Source organism: Chiloscyllium punctatum, chromosome 17 (assembly GCF_047496795.1).
Source record: "Chiloscyllium punctatum isolate Juve2018m chromosome 17, sChiPun1.3, whole genome shotgun sequence".
Lineage (NCBI taxonomy): Eukaryota > Metazoa > Chordata > Chondrichthyes > Orectolobiformes > Hemiscylliidae > Chiloscyllium > Chiloscyllium punctatum.
The window spans coordinates 12,512,972-12,523,934 of NC_092755.1; positions in this window are offsets into that span (position 1 = coordinate 12,512,972).

The following is a 10,963-nucleotide window of genomic DNA, read 5'->3' on the forward strand; positions in this document are numbered from 1 at the left end:
GAGATGGTGTTGAGAGAGAGGGGGTGAGAGAGCGAGACGAGGTGAGACAGGGGTGAGAGAGAGGGGGTGAGAGAGAGGAGGGGAGACAGACTGGAGGTAAGAGAGAGGGGGTGAGAGAGGGGGTGAGAGAGAGGGTGAGAGAGGCAGGGAGAGAGAGGGGTGTGAGAGAGAGGGGAGATGAGTGAGAGACGGTGTTGAGAGAGAGACGGTGAGAGAGAGGGGGAGAGAGCAATGGGGTGAGAGAGTGACGGGGGTGAGAAACAGGGAGAGATGGGGGGGAGAGAGGGGGGAGAGAGAGCGGTGTAAGAGAGAGAGGGATGAGAATAGGAGAGGGCTTAGAGAGGGGTGAGAGAGAGAGAGGGAGGAGTGTAAGAGAGAGGGGGGTAAGAGAGGGATGAGAGAGAGGGTTAGAGAGCAGAGGGGGAGAGAGAGCTGAGAGAGAGAGGGCTGAGAGAGACGGGAGAGAGAGAGAGACGGGGTGCGAGAGAGAGGGCGAGAGAGAGGCAGTGTGTGAGCGAGGGCGGTGAAAGAGAGAGAGGGGCTGAGAGACAAGGGAGAGATAGAGGGGGTAGAGAGAGGAGGGACACAGAGAAAGGGAGAGAAAGAGAGGGTCGACAGAGAGGGGCGAGAGTGTGAGGGGGACAGAAAGAGGTGGTGCAAGAAACAGGGGGCGAGAGGGAGGGAGTGAGAAAGAGGGGGTGAGAGATAGAGAGGGGTGGAGAGAGAGGAGCTGAGACAGACAGGGGGTGAGAGAGACGGGGTGAGAGAGAGGGGATGAGAGAGAGGGTGTGAGAGAGTGGTGAGACAGAGAGAGGGGTGAGAGAGAGGGGGATGAGTGAGAGAGGGTGTTGGGAGCGAGGCGGTGAGAGAGAGAGTGGGAGAGACAGTGACGGGGTGAGATAGTGAGGGGGTGTGAGATAGAGGGGCTGAGAGACAGGGAGAGAGATAGAGGGAGAGAGAGAGGAGGGAGAGAGTGAGGGGGAGAGAGAAAGGCGCGAGAGAGGGGGGCGAGAGAGAGAGAGAGACGGCGAGAGAGACGGAGGTGAGAGGGACTGTGTGAGAGACGGTGTGAAAGAGAGAGAGGGTGAGGGAGGGGGTGAGAGAGGGGGTGAGCGAGAGGTTGGGGTGAGAGAGAGAGAGGGTGAGAGACAGGGGTGAGAGAGAGGGGGTGAGAGATGGGTGTGCGAGAGAGAGACGGCGATAGAGACAGGGGGCGAGAGAGAGGGACTGTGTGAGAGACGGGGTGAAACAGAGAGAGGGTGAGGGAGAGGGGTGAAAGAGAGGGGTGAGCGAGAGGATAGGGTGAGAGAGTGGGGGTGAGAGAGAGAGTAGTGAAGGAGAGAGGGGAGAGAGAGTGACGTGGTGAGAGAGTCAGGGGGTGAGAGACAGGGGGAGAGATAGAGGGCGAGAGAGGGGGGAGAGAGAGGGGAGAGAGAGAGGGTGGAGAGTGTGACGGGGAAGAGAGAGAGGCGAGAGAGAGAGGAGGCGAGAGAGAAAGGGGCGACAGAGACGGGGCGAGAGAGAGGGAGTGTGTGAGAGACGGGGTGAAAGCGATAGAGGGTGAGAGAGGGGTGAGAGAGAGAGGGGTGAGCGAGAGCATGGGGTGAGAGAGAGGGGGGAAGAGAGAGAGGGAGATGAGAGAGACGCAGTGCGTGGGGGGGGGTGAAAGAGAGAGTTTGAGAGGGAGAGGGGTGAGAGAGAGGGGTGAGAGAGAGGGGTGAAAGAGAGGGGTGTGAGAGAGAGAGGTTGAGTGGGAGAGAGGTGAGAGAGAGGGGCGAGAGAGAGGGGATGAGAGAGAGGGGGGCGAGAGAGTGACGGGGTGAGTGAGGGGGTTAGAGAGAGAGGGTTTGAGAGAATGGGCAGAGATAGAGGGGGAGAGAGAGGGGGGAGAGAGAGGGGGGGTTGAGTGAGAGAGTGTGTTGAGAGAGAGGCAGTGAGAGAGAGAGGGGGTGAGAGAGAGGAGGTGAGACAGACAGGAGTTGAGAGAGAGGGAATGAGAGAGAGAGGGGTTGGGATAGAGAGGAGGTGAGGCAGACACGGGGTGAGAGAGAGGGGTGAGAGAGAGGGTGAGAGAGAGTGGTGAGAGAGAGAGAGAGGTAAGAGAGAGGGGTGAGAGAGGGCTGAGAGAGAGAGATGGGTGAGAAGAGGGGTAAGAGAGAGAGATGTAAGAGAGAGGGGTGAAAGCGAGAGAGAGAGAGGGGCGTGAGAGAGGGGTGAGAGGGAGATGGATGAGAGAGAAGGGGCGTGAGAGAGAGAGAAGTGTGAGAGAGAGAGATGGCTGAGAGAGAGTGGGTGAGAGAGAGTGGTGAGAGAGAGGGGCGTGAGACAGAGAGAGATGGGTGAGACAGAGAGTGTGGGCGAGAGAGAGAGTGGGTGAGAGAGAGAGTGAGAGAGATTGTGAGCGAGAGAGAACGTGAGTGAGAGAGTGTGGGCAAGAGACGGAGGGAGTGAGGAAGAGAGGGGGTGAGAGAGAGAGCGGCGTGTCAGGGAGAGTTTCTGAGAGTTGGGTGAGAGAAAGGGGGTAAGAGAGAGGCGGGAAAGAGAGGGGGGAAGAGAGAGGGGTGAGAGAGGAGGTTGAGAGGGGTGAGAGACAGCGGAAGAGAGAGAGAGTGGATGGGATGGGGGAGAGAGGCGCGAGAGAAGGGGAGAGAGAGGGGTGAGAGAGAGGGATGAGAGAGAGGGATGAGAGAGTGGGGTGAAAGACCGGTGAGAGAGAGGGGAGTGAGAGGGGGGAGAGACAAGAGGGAGAGAGGAGTGTGAGAGAAATGGGGAGAGATGGGTGGAGAGAGAGGGGAGAGAGAGGGGGGAGAGAGAGGGGAGAGGTAGGGAGAGAGAGGAGGAGAGAGGGAGAGAGAGAGCGGGAGAGGGGGGAGACAGAAGGGGAGAGCGGGGGTCAGAGAGAGGGGGAGAGAGGGAGGGGTGAGGGAGGGGGAGAGATGTGGCGAGAGAGAGTGGGGAGAGAGGGGGGAGAGAGAGGTGGAGAGAAAGGGGAGGGAGGGGTGAGAGTGAGGAATGATAGAGGGGTGAGAGAGGGGGGAGAGGGGGAGGAGGGGTTGAGAGAAGGGGAGAGAGGGAGGAGAGAGAGAGTGGGTTGAGAGGGATGAAACAGCGGGAGACATATGGGGAAGGGGATGGGGAGAGAGGGGGTAGAGAAGGGGTAGAGAGAGGAGTAGAGGGAGAGGGTGGCAGAGAGAGGGGTGACAGAGAGGGGTGAGAGAGCGGTGAGAGAGTGGTGAGAGAGAGGGGAGTGAGAGAGGGGTGTGAGAGGGGGGAGAAACGGGAGGAGAGAGGAGTGTGAGAGAAGGGTGAATGAGAGGGGGATGGGAGAGATGGTGTGAGAGAATTGGGGTGAGATGGGTGGAGAGAGAGGGGAGAGAGAGAGGGGCGTGAGACAGAGAGAGTGGGGTGAGAGGGAGATGGGTGAGAGAGAGGGGGCGTGAGAGAGAGAGAAGGGTGAGAGAGAGAGAGAGGGCTGAGAGAGAGTGGGTGAGAGAGAGTGGTGAGAGAGAGGGGCGTGAGACAGAGAGAGATGGGTGAGACAGAGAGTGTGGGCGAGAGAGAGAGTGGGTGAGAGAGAGAGTGAGAGAGATTGTGAGCGAGAGAGAACGTGAGTGAGAGAGTGTGGGCAAGAGACGGAGGGAGTGAGGAAGAGAGGGGGTGAGAGAGAGAGCGGCGTGTCAGGGAGAGTTTCTGAGAGTTGGGTGAGAGAAAGGGGGTAAGAGAGAGGCGGGAAAGAGAGGGGGGAAGAGAGAGGGGTGAGAGAGGGGGTTGAGAGGGGTGAGAGACAGCGGAAGAGAGAGAGAGTGGATGGGATGGGGGAGAGAGGCGCGAGAGAAGGGGAGAGAGAGGGGTGAGAGAGAGGGATGAGAGAGAGGGATGAGAGAGTGGGGTGAAAGACCGGTGAGAGAGAAGGGAGTGAGAGGGGGGAGAGACAAGAGGGAGAGTGGAGTGTGAGAGAAATGGGGTGAGATGGGTGGAGAGAGAGGGGAGAGAGAGGGGGGAGAGAGAGGGGAGAGGTAGGGAGAGAGAGGAGGAGAGAGGGAGAGAGAGAGCGGGAGAGGGGGGAGACAGAAGGGGAGAGCGGGGGTCAGAGAGAGGGGGAGAGAGGGAGGGGTGAGGGAGGGGGAGAGATGTGGCGAGAGAGAGTGGGGAGAGAGGGGGGGAGAGAGAGGTGGAGAGAAAGGGGAGGGAGGGGTGAGAGTGAGGAATGATAGAGGGGTGAGAGAGGGGGGAGAGGGGGAGGAGGGGTTGAGAGAAGGGGAGAGAGGGAGGAGAGAGAGAGGGGGTTGAGAGGGATGAAACAGCGGGAGACATATGGGGAAGGGGATGGGGAGAGAGAGGGTAGAGAAGGGGTAGAGAGAGGAGTAGAGGGAGAGGGTGGCAGAGAGGGGGTGACAGAGAGGGGTGAGAGAGCGGTGAGAGAGTGGTGAGAGAGAGGGGAGTGAGAGAGGGGTGTGAGGGGGGGAGAAACGGGAGGAGAGAGGAGTGTGAGAGAAGGGTGAATGAGAGGGGGATGGGAGAGATGGTGTGAGAGAAATGGGGTGAGATGGGTGGAGAGAGAGGGGAGAGAGGGGGGGAGAGATAGGGGAAAGAGAGGAGGGAGAGAGGGGAGAGGTGGGGTCGAGAGAGGAGGTGAAAGAGGGAGAGAGAGAGCGGGAGAGACGGGGAGACAAAGGAGGGAGAGCGGGGGGCTTAGATAGAGGGGAGAGACGGGAGGAGAGAGGGTGTGAGAGAAGGGTGAGAGAGAGTGGGAGGGGAGAGAGAGTGTGAGAGAAATGGGGTGAGATGGGTGGAGAAAGGGGAAAGAGAGGAGGGAGAGAGGGCAGTGGTGGGGGAGATAGAGGAAGAGAGAGGGAGAGAGAGGGGGAGAGAGAGGGGAGAGAGACGGGGGAGATGGGAGAGCGAGGGGCAGAGACAGTGGGGGGAGAGAGGGGGAGAGAGAGGGGGAGAGAGGTGTAAGAGAGAGGAATGAGAGAGAGGTGAGAGAGAGGGGAGAAGGGGAGTGAGGTGGGCGAGAGAGATGGGGGAGTGTGAGGGGTGAGAGAGTGGTGTGAGAGAGAGAGGGGTGAGACAGAGGGGTGAGACAGAGGGGAGGGGGAGAGGGTGAGGGAGGGGAGAGAGGGGGAGAAGTGTGAGGGGGAGAGAGGGGGAGAAAGGGGGGAGTGAGTGAGGTGGAGTGAGAGAGGGGGAATAGAGCACAAGGGGGCAGAGAGGGGGGAAGAGAGAGAGAGAGGCCGGGAGGGAGAGAGGGTGAGAGAGAAATGGGTTGAGAGTGAGAGGGAGTGTGAACGAGGGGTGAAAGAGAGGGGTGAGAGAAAGGGGTGAGAGAGAAGCATGAGAGAAAGGGGTGAGAGAGGGGGCAGAGAGAGGGGGAGAGAGGGGGAGGGGGAGGGGGGAGGGGGGAGGGGGAGAGTGATGGGGGAAGATTGGTGGGCGAGAGAGAGGGGGGGTGAGAGAGAGGGGGAGAGTGGGGGGGTGAGAGAGGTGGAGTGAGAGAGGAGTAGAGAGCACAAGAGGGGCAGAGAGAAAGGGGAAGAGAGAGAGAGGTGGGGGAGAGAGGGTGAGAGAGATGGGTTGATAGTGAGAGGGGATGTGAGCAAGAGAGGTTGAGAGTGTGAAGGGGTGAGAGAGAGGGGTGAGAGAGTTGGGTAGAGAGAGGGTCGAGCAAGAGAGTGGGGCGAGAGAGGGGGCGAGTGAGTGAGAGAGAGAGAGAGGGGGCAAGAGAGAGAGAGGTGCAACTGAGCGGGAGGGAGGGGATGGAAATGAGAGAGAGAGTCTGAGAGAGTGAAAGAGCGCACGAGAAGGGAAAGAGAGAGAGAGAGAAAGATAGAGAGGGGACAGAGCATGATAGGGAGAGATAGCGGGCAAGCCAGAGACAGAAGGATGAGGGAGAGGGAGACGCAAGGGAGAGAGAGAGACGGGTGAGAGAGAGGGTTTGGGTGAAGAGTGAGTGAGGGGGAGGGAGAGAGAGAGTGAGAAAGAGAGAATACGAGTGAGGGGGGTGAGAGCAAGGGAGAGAGAGAGCGAGAGAGAGAGAGAGAGAGATGTCTCGAGGTAGCAGTGCTAACCACTGAGCCATTGTGCCACTGAGTTGGTCAGTGCTAGGCCCATTGCTGTTTGTTAACTATATCAATTTGGATGAGGATATTTAAGGCATGATTAGAAAGTTTCAGATTACGCTAGAATAAGTGAGGAAGGTTCTCAGCAATTGCAACAGGGCCTAGATCAGCTGGGAATTGGGCTGAGAAATGGCAAATGAGTTTAATACAGACAAGTGCGAGATCTTGCATTTTGGAAAGCCACATCAAGACAGGGTTTCATGGGGAATGGTAGGCCCTGAAGAGTGTAGTGGAACAGAGCGACCTTGGATGACAGGAGCACGTCTCTCTGAACTCAGGGAGACAGGGCAATGAAGAAGTCTTTTGGCACACTGGGCCCTTCACCAGTCAGGGCATGGAATATCGAAGTTGGGAAGTTCTGTTGTAGTTGTGCAGGATGTTAGTGAGGCCGCACACGGAGTATTGTGTTCAGTTTTACCCACCTTGCTATCGGAAGGATGTTATTAAACTGGAAGAGTGCAGAAGAAACTTACAAGGATGTTGCCAGAACTCAACTAGACAGATATAGAGAGGAGGTTGGACAAGCAAGGACATTTTCTTTCGTGTGTAGGAGACTGAGGGGGTGTCCTTTATAGAGGTGTATAAGGTCATGGAAGGCATGGATAGGGTGAATACACTCAGTCTTTATCCAAGGCTTGGGGAATCAAGGATGAAAGGGCATCAGTTTAAGGAGAAAGGGGAAGATTAAAAAGGGACCTGAGGGACAATGCTTTTACCAGAGGGTGGTACACATACAGAATGAACTACCAGTGCAAGTGGTCGAGGAGGATCCATTCAATAACATTTAAAATGCACTTGGACAAATACATGGAGAGGAACGTATTGGAAGGATATGGGTCAAGTGCAGGGAAACTGGGTTAGTGTGAATGGACCAGTTTGGGCCAAAGAGCCTGTCTCCATGCTGTAGAACTCTATGGACTCTATGAACATACCCAGGTATCCCATAATACAGAAGCGACCAAAGCAATATGCACACGAGCCGGTACAAATGTGAAACAGTCCTGCAGAATTTGGCAGGAAGCCAGCCTGGCCTTGCAGCGAAGGATTCCTGGTACAGGAGCTATGGTGAGATGCCCATAGAGAGCTGGGGAGGGAAGCTGGAAAGCTCACTCCACTGCCGATAGCCTGGAGGACCCCAGCTGGGATAAGGCAGCTGGGATCCGGTCACCCCAGGGAAAACTACAGGCTGTGACAGAGCTAGGTCTCCGACACAATGAGCAGGACAGAAGGTTGCAGGAAAATCTCACCCACATGGGACCACTCCAGTTCCAATTGGGAAGAGCCCAATCCATTGAAAGGAGGGTCTCTGGGGATGGGGAGGCAGCCTCAGGTTACATTGACAATCTGGAAGGACAGTGTATGAGCTCCAAACAGCTGCATGGGTCCTGTACACCTACAACACGGAACAACACACATCAGGCCCTAGTAGGAGGTGTCACGAGCAAATACAATCCCTAGGGAACTAGGAACCCTCCCAGAATGGGATAATGTATGCCTTTGGGGTTCTACCTCCCCAGGGAGATAATGACAGGTCCCACACTGACACATCACAGATGGGGTCTCCCACTGCCTGTCTCCCAGGTAACTGCACCTTTTGCCCCCAGCCCTGAGCCACAGCCGAACTCAGAGTCCATGAATCCTGTGGTTTCCCAGTGTAAAGCAGCTTATGGTCTCACTCCGTACACAACAGCCATTCCAGGCATCCAGCTGGTGGGCAGCACCAAAAAGGCCACTCTGTTTGTTTCTGTCTCAAACCCAGATACATTTTTGAATGAGATAGGCCGACAGTCTGTCATACACGGACTGGATGCTGACAAATAAATTAAATTAATCACCATGTGACTTTGTCCACCAGGCCATTCAGCCCTCACTGAGGGACAACAGTGAGGGAGGGGCGTCCATGATGAAATGAAGGCAGCGATCCTTCATGCTCGAGAAAAGTCCCATCCCGGATTAGTGACAAACAGCGTAAATATTTGTTCCAGGAGAACACCCACACTAACATTCCTCACTGTCAGTTACAGCAGCTCACCAAGGGCTGGGTTAATGACAGCTGCAAGGACACTTTCGGTGGGCCACTGGGCTTGGTGCGAGGGATTCCAATTATCCCAAGGGACAATGTTAGGATGGGGATCTTTGAAGTTGAAAGTATCGGAATTACATTAAAAAAGGTATTTGGATGGGTTATCATGATTCCCTCCCACATGCTGTGGAGATAGAGGGGACATTGACAGGAACCACCCTTACATAAATGTGAAGGAACAGGCCATACCACGGCATTCCCACCGCCTGTCATTAAATAATTCGGCTCCTCTCAAATCAAGCTGTGGTCCTAACTGCACTCACCTTGATATATCTCGGGATACCGGTGGTTAGGATTGCAGGCTGTAACAGATGGGTACGATCATGGTGAATAATGCCTGGATACACCCCCAGGGGCTGGAAGGTAGATGGAACTCCCCGGGTGATCACCTTAGTTTCATCCATTTGCAGTGTTTGAGTGTTCCTGGCTGGGCCCAGTATTGATTGCCTGACTGTAGCTGCTCGGGAGCTGGTTTTGGTGGTGAGCTGCCTCCTTGAACTGTTGCAGGTGGCGGACTCACAATGTCCTTCGGGAAGGAATTCCTGGAGTTTGAGCCAGCAGGTCTCATTCACTTGCATCTATTCTGCTCACTGGATATTGGCTATGCATCACAATTCTGTATGGATTCTCAGAACGGAATATGTTTTGTCAAAACAGTTAGGAGAGCCACAGTCACTCAGTGGTTAGCACCGTTACCTCACAGCGCCAGAGACCTGGGTTTGATTCCACTCTTGAGCGACTGTCTGTGTGGAGTTTGTACGTTCTCCCTACATCTGCATGGATTTTCTCCCACTGTTCAATGGTGGGCATTTTTGACAGATTGCCCATAGTGTCGAGGGATATTCAGGTTAGCTGGAATAGCCATGGGAAATGCAGGGTTTCACAGATATCATTAGGGGATGGATCTGAGTTGGATTCTCTTCAGAGGGTCATTGTGGACTCGATGGGCTGAAGGGCCTGTTTCTGCTCTGTAGGGATTCTATGGTATCACTTATCAGCCATATGACAATCAGCTTGACCAATGTACAAAATGGTTTTCGCTCAAACAGCAGGCTTCTCTGACAACAAACATAACCAGCTTTTAAAATTAGGTTTGTAATTCATTGTATAAGCTTCTTTCTATTCAAAAGACTGGGTGGGGGAGGGGGAATGGGTGAAATGTTGCTGCCTCCTTGCTAAAACACAGGTAGACAGACAAGAGATGTTGGGTATATTGGACATCCCATATTGGTTGGGTATATTGGTTATCCCATCAGCATAATGTAAAAGGCAACAGTTCCCCTGGGCAGACATATCCCTAATAACGTCTCCACCAAACAAAGGAGGGCCCAAACAGGAAGGTACCGGGTCTTGCTACACAAAGAAACTAACAGGAACAAGCCATCCAAATGATTAGCAACGCTTCAAACTATTAACTGATTCTTTGAATTGGCCAGAAATATAGAAAGTTCTGGGAAACCATCCAGAAATGAACAAAACCAGGGATCACCTGCAGACTGATCTCTTGAATTTTCTGGAGGCTTTCTGAGGTGACCAACATGGCAAGGGACAGAGACCAGCTCACCATCCAGAGAGAGGGAGAGAGAGAGGGAGAGAGAGACAAGCTGAAGGGAACCTCAGGAGCATGGGAGAGAGGGAGAGTGAAAAACCATTGAGAGAGAGAGAGCTGGAACCAACTGGAATACTGAGTGTCACCCCTTCAGTCTGTCCATGCTTTAACGCCTGTTTGTCTCAGTCTGACTTCCCCTTCTCTCCTTGTACTTCTCTCTCCCTGTCTGTCTCCTTCTCTCAATCTGCCTTTCTATCACACCCTCCCTCTCACTGTCTGTCTCTGCCCCATCTTTCTCTCATCCCCCTTCTCCATCCCCACTCGCTCTACCTCTCTCTCTTTTTCTCACCCTCCCTTTCTCTTTTTCTTTATTTCAGACCTGAAAGTGCTCACCCAATTGACCCCCTAAAAACATTTGCCCCTCATTTTAACTCTCCTCCCAAATTTATTCCCTTCCCCAAATACCTTCCCTCCCAAATACCTACCTTACCAACTGTGCCCCCCTCAAATATTTCGCTGCCCCCAACATTGCTGTGAGCCACACTCCTTGGGGGCAGAAGGAGTTGAGTGGGAAAGTGTGGAGCTGGAAAAGCCCAGCAGGTCAGGCCTGAACCATCGACTCTCCTGGCTGACCTGCTGTGCTTCCCCAGCTCCTCACTTTGTAACTCTGACTTTCCATCATCTGCAGTCCTCACTTTCTCACACCAGTAACCGAATCTGGGTTGACTGACTCGCCTGAGACGATTTTAATGTTGATCAAGATCCCAGTCCGAGAATTACAGAAGGTTTACATCACAGATGGAGTCCTTTCTGCCCATCATCCCCCCTCCCCCATTAAATGATCCTGGACCGGTTCAGGATCCTCAGGATTGGCCCCTGAATGGCCTCATTGACTATCCTTCCTGTGGAGACCTCTTCACAACCCTGTCTCAGATTTTGCATCACATGCTATCCCTCCCTCGATCTCTCTCTGACAACAGCCCCTCTTTTCTCCACCAACCCCAAAACTCCATCAAACCCTCCCCCTGTCTCTGTCTGTCCCACTCTCTCCTTGTCTCCCACTCTCCCCCCCTTCACATGCAGAACCACAGCCCCTGGGTTGGAGGACATAGTGCAGAGACTAACTCATCTTTTGACTGACTGCTGTAATGCACAACAAGATCCTACTCTGAAACCATCGCCAAGTACACACACTGTCCTTCTCCCTCCCGT